Source organism: Pongo pygmaeus, chromosome 16 (genome assembly GCF_028885625.2).
Source record: "Pongo pygmaeus isolate AG05252 chromosome 16, NHGRI_mPonPyg2-v2.0_pri, whole genome shotgun sequence".
Lineage (NCBI taxonomy): Eukaryota > Metazoa > Chordata > Mammalia > Primates > Hominidae > Pongo > Pongo pygmaeus.
In genome coordinates, this window is record NC_072389.2 from 21,147,901 (window position 1) to 21,168,577 (window position 20,677).

Genomic DNA, 20,677 nt, shown 5'->3' on the forward strand with positions numbered 1-20,677 from the left:
TTGTTATTTGGTGTATAAAGATTCGCACCTTAGATCTTCTGTAGGTCATACAGTTTTTAGTTTAAAGGGAATCTTTTTCTGAAGAGTTTAGCCTTGAATTCTACTGAGATTTACATTGGCAATCCTGTTTGCATTTTGTTTGCCTTGTACAGCCATACTTTTATGCACTCCTTTCCTACTAATATGTTTATTTTGCTTTTGATGTTGATACGTTTGTTCAACATACATTTTCAGATGCCCGAGTGTGCTCCAAGCACTGTCTAGGTGTCACAGTGGTGATCGGGATACAGCCCTGCCTTCATGGATCTTCTGGGCTGCTGGGGAGAGAGATAATAAACAAATCAACGAATGAAAAAGTAACAACAAAATTTTAGTTCTGCTCTAATGTGGTAGCCATTCACTTCATGGGGGCTATTTAAATGAAAAATTAATAGCTTACTCATTCAGCACGTATTGTCAGACACAATGGTACTTTCTGCACATGTATTGTATCCTTTGTTTCTTTTAACAACATGAGGTATGTATTGTTATTCGTCCTATTTGTTGTGCCTACCAGGCCCCAGGGTACTGTCTCCCTCACCCTCAACTGTGGGGGTAATTTTTAAAATAAAAGTTAAGGCCAGATGCAGTGGCTAATGCCTGTAATCCCAGCACTTTGGGAGGCCAAGGTGGGCAGATCAGTTGAGCTCAGGAGCTCAAAACCAGCCTGGACAACATGGCAAAACCCCGTTTTTACTAAAAATACAAAAATTAGCCAGGTGTGTGACACACACCTATAGTCCCGGCTACTTGGGAGGCTGAGTTTGGAGGATTACTTGAGCCCAGGAGGCATTGCAGTTAGTGGAGACTGAGCCACTGCTCTCTAGCTTGGATGATCCTGTCTCCAAAAAAAAAAAAAAATTAATTTAAATAAATATTTTGTTCCTCACTTGCATCTGTCATATTTTATGGGCTTGATAGTCATGTGTCTAGTGGATACTGGATTGAACAGTGCAGATGTGGGACATTTGTCAGTGCATGAAGGTTTGGTAAACAGTGGTGCCTTAGACGCTGTCATGGAGATGGGTTGTTTCTGAGGTACAGTGTCAAGTCACTGGGGGCACCTGGAGTGGTGACCTGAGAAAACCTGAATTTTGAGAAGGTATCTGTACTGTGAGGGTGTTGCCTACAGGGCATGTGGTACTTGTATTTAGGATTTTGGTAAAAAGTGACTATTCATAAGCTATTTAAAGTTTCTATTTTAAAAATATAGGATTTTTAGGTAGTGCATTTTCTTTTGTTGTAATAGGAATTGTTTTGGTCATATTAGGAAAAATAACTGGCATGTTGATACATTTTTATTTTAGTTGATTAAATCTGGTAGCCGTTTTACTTTCATAGATTAAAAAATGGTTCAGTGTTTCAAAATATTTTGAGCTTGTCTTTGAAAAGAGATAGGCAGGTGCAATGGCTCAGTCCTGTAATCCCAGCAGTTTGGGAGGCTGAGATGGGAGGATTGTTTGTCAGGAGTTCAAGGCCAGCCTGGGCATCATAATAAGACCCCAATCTCTACAAAAGCTGAAAAAATTAGCTGAGCATGGTGGTGCACGCCTGTAGTCCCAGCTACTTGGGAGGTTGAGGTGGGAGGATGGCTTTTCCAATTATCCTACAGATATTTTTCAAAATGATTACTTTTAAACTATAATCTTTTTATTCGGAGGTGGGATGCTAACTCTACAATTGCCTAGAACTTCTTTAATTTGTGTACGTTAAGAAATTTTAATGGGCAATTTAATAAGTGTTGAAATTTCTAAGAATTATCTCTGTATGTTAGAGTTGTGATAACCCAGACCTTTTCCCTGTAGTGCTTCTCTGAGTCTGATTTGTTTTCCTCCATGGGTGCCACATAGGTTTATTTATTTATTTATTTATTTATTTATTTATTTATTTATTTATTTTGAGACAGAATCTCGCTTTGTTGCCCAGGCTGGAGTGCAGTGCCGCGATCTCGGCTCATTGCAAGCTCCACCTCCCAGGTTCATGCCATTCTCCTGCCTCAGCCTCCCAAGTAGCTGGGACTACAGGTGCTTGCCACCACACCCAGCTAAGTTTTTTGTATTTTTAGTAGAGACGGGATTTCACTGTGTTAGCCAGGATGGTCTCGATCTCCTGACATTGTGATCGCCCACCTCGGCTTCCCAAAGTGCTGGGATTACAGGCATGAGCCGCCACGCCTGGCCACACATAGGTTTACTTTAAGAAGGTAAAAAATAAAAGCTGACTAAAGTACATACTGATTATCCCAGACAACATGCAGACATCACTAAATGAGTGCAGTTCTCATCAACTCACCATTCATTTCAATTAGAAAAAAAGTCATCAAAACTAATTTTTCTGTATGAAATACCTTTTCAAATCACACTGAATGTGATTTATTAATAGTGATTTATCAAATTCAGTTTTCTGCTGGATACTAAAGGAACACCTCATTAAGACTAGTGTTTATGCAAATAGTACAATACTGTAAAAAGTTTGGATTGTAAAAATTTCTTTTAAACTTAATGCATACAGATATGTTATTGTTCAGATATTTAGCACTTACATAGAAACTCACTGATCTACTAACAATTAGAAAAGAGACCTTTAGCCAAATGTCTCTGTATTCAGCAATAAAATGATTAATTACTGTTTTGCTCTTTTCTCTTGTTAAGGCTTTTAAAAAATTTTATTTTTCCTTTTACTATTACACCACAACTTGTTTAAATTTTGTTGCTATTGCAGAATTGCAGCAGACATTACAGTTCATGTCTCCCTGTGTATACGAGGGAGAGATTCTCTGGGCTGTGTAGATGCCCAGTGAATGGGGAATGTGGGCCTGACCTGTCACATTCAACTTTTGTTTCACCGTCTTATATCTAATGCTCATCGTTGCATAATGTAACTAGCTGGGGTTAGTTTCCTCAGTACCTACTCTTCAGAGCCTGTTTTCTCTCCATTTACAGACGGGCCAACGTTGCTTGGGTGATTGGTTTACTGGCTTCTCACACAACTGAGCTCCAGGAAAATACACCTGTTGTTGAGGTAATGTCTTTTATGACTGAAATGTGATGAATGACAAGAAATATTGTTGTTGATTCTGTAATTTAGAACATGCAGCTTTCCTTGACCTTCACTTGATTTTTCTTTGTGGGATTGTGGAAATTGTTCTAGAACTATCACCTCAACGGACCTTTAGGCTTAAACACAGCAGCTCATTTACAATGTAGTCCATCATTAAAATGGCACAGCAGAGTTAACAACGCTTGTGAACTCTACTCATCATTATTTCATTTGTTTTTCAATAAGACTTTTCATTTCCAGTTTTCTTATAGTCTGTCCAACATTTTGTTACAGCTAATGTATTTGCTAGTTAAATCATAGCTTATAATTCAAAATTCAAATTCTTCTGGCTTTTCACCTTGAATTTAGTGTTTTAGTATAAAAGATTACTTTCTACCTATTCTGTTAATGTATATTACACTTAATTGGTAATAGAGTTTTATCCCTTGAACTGGGAGAGGCTCAAGAGTCAGTGTAGGTGAAAAGAACCAAGACTTTTTATGGGACATAGCAAGAGGTCCTGAAGGAGGTTAAAAAGGGGTAAGGAGAGGGTATTTTGTAGAGCTGAAGCTGGTTGTGTGGTATTTGGGGCTTTAAGAGGAATTGGAAAACTTTCTGTGTCTGTGTTGTTATTGGGGGACCTGCCCCGATAATCACGTAGGTTCTTTTCTATTTTCCTAAGCGTCAGCTGGCTTGAGAAATAAAAGGACAGAGTACAAAAGAGAGAAATTTTAAAGATGGGTGTCTGGGGGAGACATCACACATTGGTGGGATCCGTGATGCCCCACAAGCCACAAAAACCAGCAATTTTTATTAGGGAGTTTCAAAAGGGGAGGGAGTAACGAATAGGTGTGGGTCACAGACATCAAGTACTTAACAGGGAAATAGAATATCACAAGGCAAGTGGAGGCAGGGTGAGATCACAGGACCACAGGACCGAGGCGACATTAAAATTGCTAATGAAGTTTTGGGCACCATTGTCATTGATAACATCTTCTCAAGAGACAGGGTTTTGAGATCAACCAGTCTGACCAAAATTTATTAGGTGGGAATTTCCTCTTCCTAATAAGCCTGGGAGTGCTATGGGAGACTGGAGTTTATTTCACCCCTGCAGTCTCAACCGTAAGATACAGGTACGCCCCAGGGGGGCCCATTCAGAGACCTACCCCTAGCTGTGCATTCTGTTTCTCAGGGATATCCCATGCTGAGAAAAAGAATTCAGCGATATTTCTCCCATTTGCTTTTGAAAGAAGAGAAATTGGCTCTGTTCTGCCCGGCTCACTGGCAGTCAGAGTTTAAGGTTATCTCTCTTATTCCCTGAACAATTGCTGTTATCCTGTTCTTTTTTCAGGGTGCCCACATTTCATATTGCTCAAACACACATGCTGGACAATTTTTGTAGTTAACGCAATTATTACAGGGTCCTGGAACAATATACATCCTCCTCAACTGACAGGATTAAGAGATTAAAGTAAAGACAGGCATAGGAAATCACAAGGGTATTGATTGGGGAAGTGGTAAGTGTCCATGAAATCTTTACAATTTATGTTGAGAGATTGCAGTAAAAACAGGCATAAGAAATTACAAAAGTATTAATTTGGGGAACTAATAAATGTCCATAAAATCTTCATAATCCATGTTCTTCTGTCATGGCTTCAGCCGGTTCCTCTGTTTGGGGTCCCTGACTTCCCGCAACATGTTGTCCACTATAGTAGCCAGCTGGTATTTGGAGCCTTAAGGGAAATTGGAAACTTTTCTCTCTGTGCCGTTCACTGCAGTAGCCAATTGCTGGGATAGTATCCCAGCTGTCCTTACAGTGTCTGGGTGGAGATTAATTTAATTTCATTGTATTTCCCTTGCTTACAATTCCATCTCTATTTCCTGCAAATTGTTGGATATCTGAGCTACTAGTAAAATGCCACTAAGTCTAATTTTTTCCTTTTTGGTGGGGGCTTAAAATAAATGAATTGTGACCTATATGATTACCAATGGTACCCAACTTTGTTCCCAGAGATGTGTCGAGTAGATTTTTATCTAAAAGATAAGAGCATGTACGGCAGTATTACCAGGAAGGTAAGAAGGCTTAGCATCTCAAAAATGGTTCCTTCTGATGGCTCAGAGCAAAAGGTCTCCAGTGAGATGGAGTAGCTGTAGGAGATGGGAGAGAACATAAAATCCAAGAGAAAGTCTCAAGATTTTAGAGGATATTCCTGCATTGTCAGAGCAGGCATGTGTTGCTCAGGAGCTGTGAAGAAAGAGTCTCCGAATGTGTAAAATATGACTGTTGAATTAAATGATTCAGTAGTTGCAGTAGAGTATGGATACTTCAGGAAGCTGAGTTAGTGAATTTGAAGATCAGTTGGATGAATTCTCTGAGCATTCAGAAAGAAAGAGGATAAAGATTATGAACTAAAAAGGCATGAATGGTAGTTTCAGATTTGTTGTGCTATCTACTATAGTAGCCACCAGCCACTGTAGGTATTGAGCACTTCAAGAACAGCTAGTTTGAATTGAGATGACCAACTTATAGAAAAGAATACTATGGGCACCCTGTAATTTCCAAACCCCATTGTTCTACTTGATCTTTTTCACAGCATATATCACCACCTGGCATTTTATGTATTTATTTCTCTTTCCACACTAGACTACAAGCTCCATTGGAACAGGGATTGTGAACTGTCTCATTCCACACTCCACCCCAGTGCCTAGACAGTGTCTTGTGTATATCTAGATACTGACAAATATTTCAGAATAAGTGAATGAAAGTGTATCAGTATTCTTGGGACTCCCTGTAGCAGGGCCTGGAAGATGGTATGTTTTGCTGCTGCATGAATTCTCAAGGGACTGGGCAGAGGGCACGTGAAGTAACCTGGGACCTGCTGGTCACCCCGGGTGATGTGCTGCCCTCATTCTACTGGTACTTGCTGTTGCGGCTGCTGCACTCCCACTTGGAGAGTTTGGCCCAGCAGTTCCTGAACCATATTTGTTACCTGTGCTCACTCAGGTTGAGTTCTGTGGCCAGTGTGTATTCTCAAAGTGTTTCTCCTACTCCAGTTGTTGTACTTTGTCGACGTTGTATTATTTCTGGTCCTGCCTCAACTGAAAGGAAAGTGTGGGTGTTAATTCCCGAGGTTCTTGTTATATCTTTTATTCCGGTACTGTTCTCTTCATGCGTGTTTGCTGATGCTTTATTAATTTGAAATGCAAGAACTTAGGGAAAATCATACTTATTTCATTTAAAAAAATGGTGTGTACTGAACTATCTGGTGGACTGTTTTGTATCACACACATTGTATTGTGAACTACATTTGGTTGGATAGTAGGGAGCTTATATAATAACTTGAAATTGAGCCAGGTGCTCCCTTGTGATGCCGTCTTAATTTTGTTATTTCTCAACACCTTTTAGTTCTTTAGTTCACTACTTTTAATGGCAAAAACCGTAATAACTTTTGCACCAACCTAATTCTTGCTGTGAGCAACTGGCTGTGATAATTTAAATAGCCACTAGAGGTCATTCAAGCACTAGAAAAAAGGTTGTGCAAGTTTTAAGAATTTATGTTTCAACTTCCAGAAGCAGGATCTGTGGAGGCTGAGCAGTTACATGGTACCATGTTTTATCTTTTTCCTGTTTTTTTAGAAGTTTCTGCTACAGGATGTGTGGCTCCATTCCATTGGTGATTTTTACTATTTGAGAGGAATCAGATGAATGAAAACCATTATAGCCTCTCCAGAAAAATTCAGTCAGCACCTAGCACATGATTTCAGGGGATCTGAAAACCCTGTGGAGTCCACTGGTGAATCTTTGGTTCAGAACTCCTGAGGCCAGGTTTCTGTAAAACTCAGAGTTGGGTGCTTGTAGATAATTCTTCAGTAATCAGTAACAAAATTTCAAGTGTAAGATAAATCCTGAATTCTCTATTAGGTTTACTATCAGTGAACAAGAAAAATTGTGGTTGAAGATCTCATAAGCACTTTATTTTAGTTTTTATTTTACTTATTTACTCATTTATTTTTTGAGACAGAGTCTCTCTGTGTTGCCCAGGCTGTAGTGCAGTGGTGTAATGTCAGTTCGCTGCAACCTCTGCTTCCCGGGTTCAAGAGATTCTCAGCCTCAGCCTCATGAGTAGCTGGGACTGCAGGCTTATGCCACCATGTCCCACTAATTTTTGTATTTTTACTAGAGATAGGTTTTCACCATGTTGGCCAGGCTGGTCTTGAACCCCTGGCCTCAAGTGATCCACTTGCCTCGGCCTCCCAAAGTGCTGGGATTACAGGTGTGAGCCACTGCACCTGGCCCCTATAAGCATTTTAAAGGCGTAGAACCTCATTTTGTTACTCACCTTTGTACCCCACAGTGCCGAGCCAGCAAAGTAATGTGTATTTCAGGCACTCAGTCAAAGCTGAAGGGTTTAATGAATGATTAAAAGAATGTTAGAAGAGTATGATGGTGTAATTTGTTACAAAGAGAAAGAAAAAATGAAGCAAAAATCTATTTTACTGTCCTTGTAATATAATTTAAGTCTCTTTCATCTTATTCTCTCATCAGCAGCTACAGAAAATAACTAGCCATGATCTCCTTTATGCATTTAGAAGCCTTTATTGGCATCTGTATCTTTTTCACAGGAAAATATAACTATCTGAAGCTTATTTTCCTAGATAACACATTTACCAGTGTGTAATCATTGTGGTTTCTATATGTAATAATTTAAATAAATATTTCTCTTATTAAGCCAATATATTTAGTGTGAAGCATGCAGTGGATATATTATAGGAAATTTAATACAGACTCATCAAATGCAATAACTGAAAGGAATTTTTTTTTTTCCTTTTTTGGTGACCAAGTCTCATTCTGTCAGCCAGGCTGGAGTGCAGTGGCGCGATCTTGGCTCACTGCAATCTTCATCACCCAGGTTCATGACATTCTCCTGCCTCAGCCTCCCGAGTAGCCGGGATTACAGGCATGCACTGCCATACCCAGCTAATTTTTTTAGTATTTTTAGTAGAGACAGGGTTTCACCATGTTGGCCAGGCTGGTCTGGAACTCTTGACCTCAAATAATCCACCCATCTCAGCCTCCCAAAGTGCTGGGATTACAGGCGTGAGCCACCATGCCCGGCCAAAAGGAATATTAACAGACATTTTAGGTTAACCCATTCACTAAATTTCTTTATTATTGGTTGGGCATGGTGACTCATGGGTGTAATCCCAGTACTTTGGGAGGCTGAGGTGGCAGGATAACTTGAACCTAGGAGTTTGACACCAGCCTGGGCAACATGGTAGAGACTGTGTCTAGAGACCCTGTCTCTAGAAAAAATAGAAACAGTCTAGCGTGGTGGTGCAGATCTGTGGTCCCAGCTACTCAGGAGGCTGAGACATGACCCTGGGAGGTTGAGGCTGCAGTGGGCTATTATCATGCTACTGCACTCCAGCTGGGTAACAGAGCAAGAGCCTGTCTCAAAATCTTTTTTTATTATTATGGAAAATTTCAACATATATAGAAGTAGAGAGACTAGAATAATGAGGTAGCATCATTCACTTCCAGCAATCATCAATACTGGCTAATCTTGTTTCATCTATGTCTCCTGCTTTCATTCTCCCTCTCCCTTTTTCTCCCCCTCTCTCTCTGACTGGAGTATTTTAAATAAAATGATATCATTTCATTAGCAAATATATTTTTGTAACAGAAAAAGATTAGAAAAATATATAACCACAATTTCATTATCACTCCCAATACGTTCAACGGTAGTCCCTGAATATCATCTAATACCCAGTTAGTGTTCAGATTTTCTTGATGGTTTCATACATGTCATTTTGTAATTTTTCTTTGAGCCAGGATTGTGTTTAGGTAATGTGATCCCTAAGTCTCTTAATTCCTGGTCTCTTTTTTTAGTGTCATTTATTTGTTACAAATTATCCCTTGTCTTGGCCCAAATGGGAACATCAGAAGCTTTATTGCACCCTTTTGGTGTTATTTAACAGAGTCCTTTATCACCTGCCTCTCCTTTCTTGCACGTGGCTGCTTATACGTGGACCCTTGGTTCAGTGCTCTTTTGGGGGGATGGCTTAGGGAAATAGGAATTTTTCATAGTTGGTGCTGTATTTTTCCTATTACTTCATAGAAAGTGAGACAACTAAACATTATATGCCCCTATTAGAGGGGTTAAAGTTGATCACTGGAGTCAGATGTTGTCGGCCTTATTATAAATATTCCCATCACTCTTTTCTTTCTTCATATCTTCATCTGTGAGCCAGGAACTCATCACTCTTTTATAGTTTTAACATCAATCGATTATTGTCTACATGTAATAATCCTTTAGAGATGCAAAATGATAATTTTCTTATTCTGTAATTTCCTTTCTATTTGTAGTTGGAAGTTTTCTTACAGAAGAGCTTTCCCTGATCAACTATTTGGTTATCCTAAAATAGAATTTGTTTCTCAAGGCAGGATAAATGCTTGATTGTTTCTCTTGGTAGGTCAGTTTTCAGAATAAAGAGTTGGTACCATAGAAATCTCCGTAAATGTCCAGTGAGTTGGTACCTTAGAAATCTCCATAAATGTCCAGTGAAATTGATTTTATAGTCTTAAGAACTTATAGATGTATATATGTATATGTATGTCATCTAGTCCTTTGCAGTCATTAGTCTTTTTGATGCTTAAATTGTTTCCTCTCCATCCAGTGGGAGCCATTCAAGTTTGCTCCTTTTTCCCTTTGACATGAGCCTACTCCTGTCTCTGATAGCTTGCGGGCTTGTTGGCAGTGAGCTATCACAGGCTTGTTTTGGGAATAGTCAGCTCCTAGTTTTGAAACCACTTCCATAAGGAATCTCATTTACTTTTTTTTAGAAGATGTAGTTAGAGAATGCAGTCTGGGTTCTCTAGGATTTTTTTTTTCTTCTTGTAGAGATTTTCAGAAGTCAGGTCTGGGTACTGTTGTTTCTTAAAAAGAGAGAAATTCTGAGTTTATTGATACCTTTCCAATTCAGATTTTTTTATTGAGATGGAGTTTCACTCTTGTTGCCCAGGATGGAGTGCAATGGCACGATCTCGGCTCACCGCAATCTCTGCCTCCCTGATTCAAGTGACTCTCCTGCCTCAGCCTCCCGAGTGTCTGGGATTACAGGCATGCACCATCATGCCTGACTAATTTTGTATTTTTAGTAGGGACAGGGTTTCACCATGTTGGCCAGGCTGGTCTCAAACTCCTGAGCTCAGGTGATCTGCCCGCCTTGGCCTCCCAAGGTGCTAGGATTACAGGTGTGAGCCACTGCACCTGGCTCCAATTCAGATTTAAAATTTGTTTGTACCTCTTGATTTACAATTTTTATTTTTCTTTTCATAAGCTAAAAATCCTGGCTGGGCACAGAGGCTCATACCTGTAATTCCAGCACTTTGGGAGCTGAGGCAGGTGGATTACTTGAGTTCAGAAGTTCGAGATCAGCTGGTCAACATGGCAAAATACCATCTTTACTAAAAATATAAAAATTAGCTGAGCATGGTGGTGCACACCTGTAATCCTGGCAACTCGGGAGGCTGGGGCATGGGAATTGCTTGAACCCAGGAGGCAGTGGCTACTGGGATCACACCACTGTATTTGAGCCTTGGTAACAGAGTGAGACTCTGTCTCAAAAAAAAAAAAAAGAAAAATCTTGACCATTAATAACATTAACATAATGATCTATTTTTTTTAGCTTAAAGTTTAGAATAGTTTAAAAACAGTAGTACATGTATTGTTACTAACAACAAAACTACAAAGTACATTGTAAGTACTTTTTTTCCCTGGTGATATATCCCACTGGATGATACATACAGTCAAAACACTGAGTTTTGAAATCAATTTAAATAATTCTTCACTTCCTACTTCTGTCACCAATATGATATATAGTTATATATGTTTCTTTTCTTTTTTTTTAGATATTTAGAGATGACTTTGTACTTTCTTTCTGGTTTAAAATTTATAATTCTTTTTTATTGAAGTGTTAGAAATATACAGAAATATGTACAAGAGGTAAATGTACTGCTTAATGAATTATTGGCAAGTGTGAAAACCTAAGAAACTGCCACTGGGTCAAGAAACAGAACATTGAGTACGACGTTGCCAGCATACCCGGGGACCCTCTTGTGCCCTCTCCCAATCGCTGTTCTCTCCATTTGTGCCAAAGGAAGTTACCATAACTTCCAACTCTATGATGATTTTGCCTGCTTTTGAATTTTATTTAAATTGAGTCATATGATATGTATACTTTGGTATCTGGCTTCTCTTATTTCATATTATGTTTATGGAATCATCCTTGTTGCAGGTATCTGTAGTTCATTTTTAGTGCATGAGTATACTACATCACTGGCAATGGGCATTTGGATTGTTTTCTGTATTTGGCTATTATAAACCTTGCATACACATTTTCATGCATTCGCGCAAGCTCTCTGTTGGGTATGTGTAGGAATAAAATTGGTAGATTATAGGACATGTGTGTGTTCAACTTTAGGGGGTAATCTAAACTCTTTTCCAAAAAGGTTGTAGAAGTTAAAATGCTTTGACTAATGAAAGAATGCTCAGTGCTCTATATTCTCATTAATGCTTGGTGTTGGCATAAAATCATGTTAAATAAGTATTTACCAGTTTCCTCTTTGTTTTCAACATTAATGGTTATTGAGTTTGGTATGACATCTGAAGATACGAGTATAGAATTTTTCTTCCTATCTCTATTAATAGGTGGATTATATTAATGGAATTCTTAAAAATAAATCTCCTTTGCATCTTCAGAAGAAACAACTTGGTGCTCTCTATAATTCACTTTTGGAGTCTCTTTCCTAATGTTTTTTTCTAGAATGATTCCTCTATTTTTTCTTGCCACATTACATTGACTCTTGGAGAGTCCAGGCTGTTTGTCCTGTAGAATGTTCCACATTCCAGATTTGTCTGCTTGCTTTTTCTTGGTATTGCCAACTTATTCCTCTAGTCCACACATTCCATATAAAGTGTAAGTTAGGTCTGGAAGCTTCATTAGATTCATGTTAAACCTTTTTTTTTTTTTTGATAAGAACATACCATAGGTAATATTGTGTACTTCATATTTCAACTCATCAGGAAGCATGCAGTGTCAGGTTTTATTAGTTGTGCCTACTTTGACCATTTGATTAAAGTGGTGCTGCCAGAGAGCTCCATTGTAAAGGTACATCTTTTCCTTTGCAGTGCCACTTTACCATTCATGTGATGTATGCAATAAGAACATAATATTAAAAATCATGTAGATTATAACTGCTGTTTTAACATTTTTCTAATATAAAACATACAATTTTAGTTCAGGAAATGTTAATCATTATATTATCATTAATCACCATTGCATTTTCTCTTTATTTTCAACAGATTATTACTATTTTTATTTTTGAGCTGGAGTTTCATTGCGTTGTTCAGGCTGGACTACAATGGCACAATCACAGCTCACTACTTGGGCTTAAGCCATCTTCCCACCTCAGCCTCCTAAGTAGCTAGTACTACAGGTGTTTGCCACCATGCCCAGCTGTTTTTGTTTGTTCTTTTTTTTTGTAGAGATGTAGTCTTCCTATGTTGCCCAGGCTGGTCTTCTTAGTTTTAAAAATATCATTTTAGCCAAGCTTTATTGAATGCTTACTGTGTACCAGGTGCCAGGCTGGTCTTAAACTCCCAGGTTCAAGTGATCCATCCATCTGAGCCTCCCAAAGTATTGGGATTACAGGCATGAGCCATCACACCTGGCCTCAACAGATTATTAATTCACTATCACTATGATTGTTTTTGAAATTAATCTAACTTAATTTTTGTTTTTTGAGGCAGAGTGTTGCTCTGTTGCCCAGAGTGCAGTAGCATGATCATGGCTCACTGCAACTTCACACTCCTGGGCTCAACTGACCCTCCCACCTCAGCCTCCCTAGCAGCTGGGACTACAGGTCCCTGCCACCATGCGTGGCTAATCTTTTAATTTTTACTTTTAGTAGAGATGGTGTCTTGTATTATATCCCAGGCTGGGAAATAACTTCTGGTGACAAGCAATCCACCTGCCTCAGCCTTCCAAAGTGCTGGGATTACAGGCATGATCCATTGCACCTGACCTCTAATTAATTAATTAATTAATATATTTTAATGTATATTTTTTATTTCATTTTCTTTTGGAGTACAAGTGGTTTCTGATTACATGGATAAGCTGTATAACAGTGAAGTCTGAGTTTTTAGTGCACTGGTCACCCGACTAGTGTAGATTGTGCTCAATATGTAATTTTTTAATTCCCTCTCCCCTCCCTCACTTGTGAGTCTCCAGTGTCCATTATAACACTCCGTATGCCTTTGCGTACCCATAGCTTAGCCCCCACTTATAATTGGGAACATAAGATATTTGGATTTCTATTCCTGAGTTACTTCCTTAGAATAATGCTGGCCTCTAATTTAATTTGAAAAATTTATTTTACATTCTATGTCGTCATTTTTTTTTGTGGGATGGTCACACTTTATGATTCAGTTCTTTAAAAGAGTGAAATATCATAAGAATTAGTGACTTAAGTATATTGGTACTGTGTTCTTTATCTTTCTACTGAGTTAGTTATAGAATTGAATTTTATGTTAAAAGTGGATATATGGTGATTGGAAGCATTATTTAACTTAGTTCTTTCTGAAAAGTGTGTGCTTTTGGAAACTCTACACATAGCATATGACGAATCCGTTTCAAAGGCTGTGAGACTGTGGGCTCCACTTTGGGCTCTTGCTCCATGTTAAGATGCACAATGGCACTACTTCCTGTTCTCTGTCTCCTAGCTTGACTAGTGTTGCTTTTCATTTCTAGAACAACTACACAGTGTCAGTTCTGTCATTCTCCTTATTTTCTATAGTCCTCATTTTCAATTTATAATCTTTTTTAAGAACAAACAGCACTTGTTGCACTTTCTGAGATGTATGAATTATATATACATATATACAGACTTATTTTTCCCTATAGTTTTTCCATGTAGCATTTATTATGATTTTGTAAATATTCTAATTATAAAAATAACATGTGGTCTTCTAATTATGGCAATTTAGCTATTGAAATAATCTTGCAAATTATGTGTGATCCTCCCACGTCAAAAGAAAAAAAAACACAAAAACAAACATAGAGGGTGGGCTCAGTGGCTCACACCTGTAATCCCAGCACTTTGGGAGGCCAAGGCAAGTAGATCAACTGAGGTCGGGAGTTTGAGACCAGCCTGACCAATATGGTGAAACCCTGTCTCTACTGAAAATACAAAAATTAACTGGGCCTGGTGGCATGTGCCTGTAGTCCCAGCTACTCAGGAGGCTGAGACAGGAGAATTGCTTGAACCTGGGAGGCAGAGGTTGCAGTGAGCCGAGATCACAACACTTCACTCCAGCCTGGGTGACAGAGTGAAACTGCATCTCAAACACAAAAAAACACAAATCAAACAAACCTAAAAATGCAAGGTAAAATGTAACAAAAAGACTTTGGAATACACATGGGAATGAACAAGAAAGTGAGGGAAATTTTCAAAAGTCAGAAATGGGGGCAACTAAAATCCTGAAATGGTAACACTTTAAGGCTGCCTGGGACAAGATGAGATGGTAGTTATTGCTGTTGTATAATAGTTTTGAGGTTTGATGCAATTTAAGAATAGAAGATGAGGTCTGAGGTTTGCCTGAAACAGTTAGGTGGAGCTGAGAGCCTTGAAGGCTATTCTTTTAATAAAATGGGGAATTTGAAAAAAAAAAAAAAAGCAACTCACTTATTACCTACACAGAGAGATAACAAAGAAGTTTGTTTGTTTATTTATTTATTTAAGACTGAGTCTCACCCTGTCACCCAGGCTGGAGTGCAGTGGTGCAGTCTTGGCTCACTGCTACCTCTGCCTCCTGGATTCAAGCAATTCTCTGCTTCGGCCTCCCGAGTAGCTGGGATTACAGGCACCTACCACCACACCCGTCTAGTTTTTGTATTTTTAGTAGATACTGGGTTTCACCATCTTGGCCAGGCTGGTCTTAAACTCCTGACCTTGTGATCCACTCGCCTTGGCCTCCCAAAGTGCTGGGATTACAGACATGAGCCATGGCACCCAGCCAGTTTGTTGATTTTTATCTTCAACTCTAGAAAGAGGGAAAAAAAGTCTTCCATATAAATTTTCAACTGCAGTTTTTTGTTTTCAATTTTCGTCATGTTTTGGGGTATGAAATTATACTTCTCCCAAACTGGGAAATTAACATAACAACCACACCTGGGCTTCTGGTTCTGGTAATGGTCGAGGAGCTGTATTGGGCTTACCCTCTTGCTAATAATAATAATAATAATAATAATAATAAAAGATCTGCATGGAATATAAAAACAAAAGTAGATGGAAACTGGAGGCAACACACTACTTGAAGGAAGGGAAGTGACCTGGCTGAGCTGTACATTTAACTGGTTTATCCTGCAGATGCGCTAAGTTCACACCAAGGGAATAGAGTTTAGGCAGGAAGTGACTTCTTCCTGGGGCAAGGAGCTGAGGTTGGAATTTGTCCCTGCTGGGAAAGAGTGGTGGAGAATGAGTAGGGAAAAATCATAGTGAGAGCAGAGTCACAAAATATGTGTACGAGTTCCTCTACAGTCATTGGCTAACTTTGACATTGTGCATGTGCTGAATGACACCCTGTGGAAGCCAGCAGAAAGCAGCAGCTGGGAGGTTAAAGATTTGAGCAGAAATTCCAGCAGTTGCTCGAGCTAGGGAGATAGAGTTTGGAGGTGAAGTCTCACCAAGTTAAGAGGGGCTTGGTAAACACCTTGAATTTTCCATTGAAATGTGAGAAGGGCCATGCCACACTTTAGGACTAAGAATCATGTAATGGGACTAAGGGTTACATCCTAGGGCTAAAGGAAAAACAAGAAAAGACTAGTACTAACAAAAGCGAAAAGAAGCCTTCACAGGATTGAGGTGACTGGCCAGACGCTACTTGCCAGAACACAACTCAGTGCTCTGTGGAGGAAAATAAGGTTATCGAGAGTCTTTAGTATATATTATCCTGAAGGTTCAGAGGAGAAACTCTTGGTGACTGTGACTTAGATAAAGAGATTTTAGACTTAACACCAAGAGCATCATCTATATAAGAAAAAAGTTAATAAATTTGTCTTCATCAAAATTAAAAACATTTGCTCCACCATAGACCCTGTTAAAATGATGAAAAGACAAGATAGACACATGGATAAAATCTTTAAAAGCTACATATCTGACAAAGGACTCATATCTGGAGTATGTCTCAAACCTCAACGCAAAAAACATTCAATTAGAAAATGGGCAGAAGACATGAGAAATATTTTACCAAAGAGGCTATATGAATAGCAGATGAGTACATGAGAATATATTTGTCATTGTTACCTGTTAAAGAAAAGCAAACTAATTCTGCAACTATATGCCTATTAAAACAGTATAATAGTGGCAGTACCAAGTGCTGTCAAGGATGCTGAAAAACTAGCTCTGTACATTGCTGATGGGAGTGTAAAATCGTACAACTACTCTGGAAACATTTTGGCCATTTGGTAAACTAAACATTTACTTACCATATTTTAACTCCATATTACATATCCATATGAATATACATATTACATATTCACTTTGAGCTTTTTTTCAGAGGTATGAAATCTTATGTTCATGCCAATATCTATATATGACTATTCATCCTAGCTTTATTTGTAATAAACTGAAACTGGAAACACTAGAATGTCACTCAGTTTGTGAATGATTAAACAAACTGTGTTACATCCTTGGAATGGAATACTGCTTAGTAAAGTGAAATGAACTATTGATACCCAACAACTTGGATGGCTTTCAAGGGCATTAGATGAGTGAAATGTCATATTAATATACCATTCTTGAAATGACAGTGTGAGAAAACAGATCAGTGTGTATTAGTCCATTCTTATGCTGCTATGAAGAAATACCCAAGACTGGGTAATTTATAGGGAAAAGAGATTTAATTGACTCACAGTTCCACGTGGCTGGGGAGGCCTCAGGAAACTTACAATCATGGCAGATGGCACTTCTTCACATGGCGGGAGGAGAGAATGAGTGCCGAGTGGAGGGGGAAGCCCCTTATAAAACCATCAGCTCTTGTAAGAACTTAACTATTGTGAAAACAGCATGAGGGAAACCACCCCCATGATTCAGTTATCTCCACCTGGTCCCAACCTTGACATGTGGGGATTATTATGATTCAGGGTGAGCTTTGGGTGGGGACATAGAGCCAAACTATATCACAGTTGTTGCCAGGGGTTAGGTATATTGGGGGAAGAGGGAGAGTTTGAGTGCATAAGGATTACATGAGGGAGATCTTCATCATGATTGATTGGTTCTGTACTTTGATTGCAGAGGTGGTTGTGTGAATCTACACATGTGGTAAAGTGATGTAGAATTATATATGCACATTGTACCAATGGCAGACTTTTGGCTTTGATATTGTTCTATAATTATGTAAGATGTTACCATTATGGGAAACTGGAGGAAGGGCATATGGGACTTCTTTGTACTGCTTTTTCTATTCCCTGTGAGTTTATAATTATTTCACAATAAAAGTTCAAAAACACTTATTGGATGGACATCACAGAACATAATAAAAGAAAGAATCAGTGAATTATAGGTCTGTTTAATAGAAATGACTCAAACTGACACACAAAGCAAAAAGAATGAAGAAAACAGAACACAGTGTCTGAGACTTTGTGGAATAATATGATATAAAATTATCTAACAGTCACATGATTTGATTCTCAGAAGGAGATGAAAGAATGAGATAGAAGGAATATTTGAAGGAATAATTGTTGAAAATGTTTCCAAATTGATGATAATGTCAGCTCACATTCCCAAGAATCACATTGAACCCTGACCAAGTTAAACCAAAGAGGACTACATCTAGGCTTATCATAGTCAAACTGCTTAAAATCAAAACTACAGAGAAAAATCCTAAAAGCAATTAGAGAAATCCTATATAGTCCATGTTGGGAAACAGTTGTATGAATGTGTGCTGACTTCTCATTTGAAACCATAGATGCCATTAGACAGTGGAACAATATTTTTAAAGTATTCAAAGAAAAAAATTGCTATCCCAGAATTCTATATTTTGCCAAAGTATTCTCAAAAATAAAAAGGAAATAAAGAATAAAATGGGTAAATTAGTCTCCAAACTGAGAGAATTTGACTGGAGATGTTAAAATGAATTTTTCATGTTAAAGTTAAATGAGCAAATATAAACCTGGGTTTACAAGAATAATTGAAGAGTGCTATAGTGATAAATATGTTGGACAATAAACAATTTTTCATAACTTGTTAAATCTATTGTTTAAGGCCAGAAAAATGGATTGTGTGTTTTATAACATAAGTAGAAGTAAAATATATGACAGCAATTGTATAAAGGGTTGGAGGAACATATGTGACGTGTTTAATGTGAATTTTATCGTATCTCTATATTTTATGTGTATATTGTTTTATGTATATATTGTATGTGTGAGGTTTTTTTTTCTTTTTTTTTTCTGTTATTTTTTGAGAGAGTCTCACTCAGTTACCCAGGCTGGAGTGCAGTGGCATGATCTTGGCTCACTGCACCTCTGTCTCCTGGATTCAAGTGATTCTTGTGCCTCAACCTCCTGAATAACTGGGATTACAGGTGTGTGCTACCATGCCTGGCTAATTTTTAATTTTATTTTTTAGTAGAGTTGGGGTTTCATCATGTTGGCCAGGCTGGTCCTGAACTCCTGTTCTCAGGTGATTCATCTGCCTTAGCCTCCCAAAGTGCTGGGATTATAGGCACCAGCCACCATGCCCTGTATAGCCCATAATACAGCTAATATTGTATATGTACTTACACGTATGTAAAATAGTATAATGTTGATTAAAGGTTACTTCTGATAATTTATGCATACTATTATAATTGGAAGACTATCCAGAAAAAAAAAACAAACTGAAAAACGAGAGTAATTACTGAATAGTGAGTAGAAGAGATAAAAAGGAATACTTGGCTAATCATAGTGTGGTGGTGTTTACAACTGATTGTAACTAGTTACAGATTTGTTTCTTCTCCACTCCCACTGCTTCACTTGACTAGCCTTAAAAAAAAACAAAACTGATCTGTGGTCTGTATCCCTGGCTTTATGGGATGTATACCTCTCCAGTGTCCCCAGGACAGGAGCTTGCAAATGCCATAAAACCTGGAGGACACTACAAAACTGTCAACGTCAGGCTAGCAAATGTGATAGGATTAAATAGGTTTTTATAAAAGTTTGATAAGTTTTTTTAATAAAAGAAAAAGAAGAGCTATCTAATTATCTATGGAGAATAATATAATCTTGGTACAAAACTGGAACAAGGATGTCCAAGGAAAGTTCACGATGGAACAGTCTGAATGGCGAGTCTTTGTCACAGGAGAGGGCACAGGGCAGTGCTTAGTGCTCGGCCTCTGGAGCCAGGCAATCCGGATTTGTATTCCTGCTGCCACTACTTATCTTCCCTGTGACCTTCGGGAAAATGACTCGCCTTCACTGCACCTTCACTTCCTCATCGATAAAGGGGGAAATAACCTTTACAATAAGCCTTCTAGGATGAAATGAAATAATTCAAGGAAAGTCACTTAACAATACCCAGAACATAGAAAACCAAATAGATGTTAGCTATTATTAACTTTTAGGAACATGAATTCCAAAATTTTAAGTAAAATAATACCAAGTTGAATACAACAATGTACACACACAAATAATGCATCATGGTGAATTAGGTTTTATTACAATAATGCAAGGGCAGAGTCAACATCAGATACTGCACTATTAGCAAGCTAGCTTCCTTTTGTTTTAAGACAAGTTCTGACTGCCACTCAGGCTGGGGTGCAGTGTCAACATCTTGGCTCACTGCAACCTCCATCTCCCCAGCTCAAGCAATCCTCCCCACAGCCTTCCAAAGTGCTGAGGTTACAGGTGCGTGCCACCACACCCAGCCCTATCTTCCTTAGTGTAAAGCAATTATCATACTTAATAGTAAAATTTTAGAAGTGCTTTTCATCAAAGTTAGGCAATAGACAATGGTACCTTCTATCGATGTCTCTACTGAACATGGCACTGGAGACCCTAGATAATGTGTTAGGCTAATGCATATGAAATTGCCATTTTTTTTAGGTTATGGAGTGCAATGGAGTGCAGTGGCATAGCATCAGAAATGTATGTAATTCAACCTATAATAGAAATAAATCAGCTGGGCGAGATGGCTTATGCCTATAATCCGAGCACTTTGGGAGGCTGAGGCAGGCAGATCACCTGAGGTTAGGAGTTGGAGACCAGCCTGGCCAAAATAATGAATCCCCGTGTGTACTAAAAAAAATACAAAATTACCCAGGTGTGGTGGCGGGTGCCTGTAATCCCAGTTACTTAGGAGGCTGAGGCAGGAGAATCTCTAGAACTCAGGAGGTGGAGGTTGCAGTGAGCCAAAATCGTTCCACTGCACTCCAGCATGGGCAACAGAGCAAGGCTCTTCTCAGAAACAAACAAACAAACAAACAAAAATAAAGAAAATTTCAAGTTTTCTCTTTACACAATACAGATGTACTTCATAATGGACTTCCTCAACATGATTCAT

The 20,677-nt window shown here is 38.5% G+C and overlaps 1 protein-coding gene across 1 annotated transcript in view; it reads right to left on the bottom strand.

The window, feature by feature from the left end:
• LOC134738363 (putative GED domain-containing protein DNM1P46) overlaps positions 1-20,677 on the bottom strand; it is an 87,799-nt gene that overhangs the window by 23,937 nt on the left and 43,185 nt on the right. The window lies entirely within an intron of this gene.